Here is a 441-nt window from a genome sequence, read left to right as displayed (position 1 = left end):
ACATTCCTGCACATCTTTTGTGGTCCAGTCTCAAGTGCAGAGATAAGGCCACTACCAATTTAATTTCTTGGTTAACGGATTCGCCTCTTCATTTTTTTCTGATTTGCAAATAAAAATAAAAATTCAGAATCAACTGCAAAATGCTCATATTTTGCCCTGAACAGTTGAAAACAGTCCTTTTCTTATTACTTGTTACAGTCATTCCATCTTTCAATGCAGTGCTACCATTAAAAGTTCAAAATTCATTGTTTAAATTTTGAACCAGCCTGGTGTGTTGACTTAATGGCTCCTATCGTACCATTTTGGGCCATTTTGGATGCCTAGGCCTGTTTTTATTTTTATTTTTTTTTCGCCTGCCCGCTCCATTATTTTTCTAGAAAATCCGTTAACCAAGAAATTAAATTGGTGTGGCCTTACAGTGCAATTTTACGGAATACAGTG

At 35.8% G+C, this 441-nt stretch overlaps 1 protein-coding gene across 2 annotated transcripts in view; it reads right to left on the bottom strand.

Annotated features, from left to right (window-relative positions):
- Window positions 1–441, bottom strand: part of LOC109476031 (adenine DNA glycosylase-like) — a 13,898-nt gene that overhangs the window by 2,879 nt on the left and 10,578 nt on the right. The gene's annotated exons all lie outside the window — the stretch shown is intronic.

This window comes from Branchiostoma belcheri, unplaced genomic scaffold, assembly GCF_001625305.1.
Source record: "Branchiostoma belcheri isolate BF01 breed outbred unplaced genomic scaffold, Haploidv18h27 scaffold36, whole genome shotgun sequence".
NCBI lineage: Eukaryota > Metazoa > Chordata > Leptocardii > Amphioxiformes > Branchiostomatidae > Branchiostoma > Branchiostoma belcheri.
This window is presented reverse-complemented; position numbering and strand designations above follow the sequence as displayed.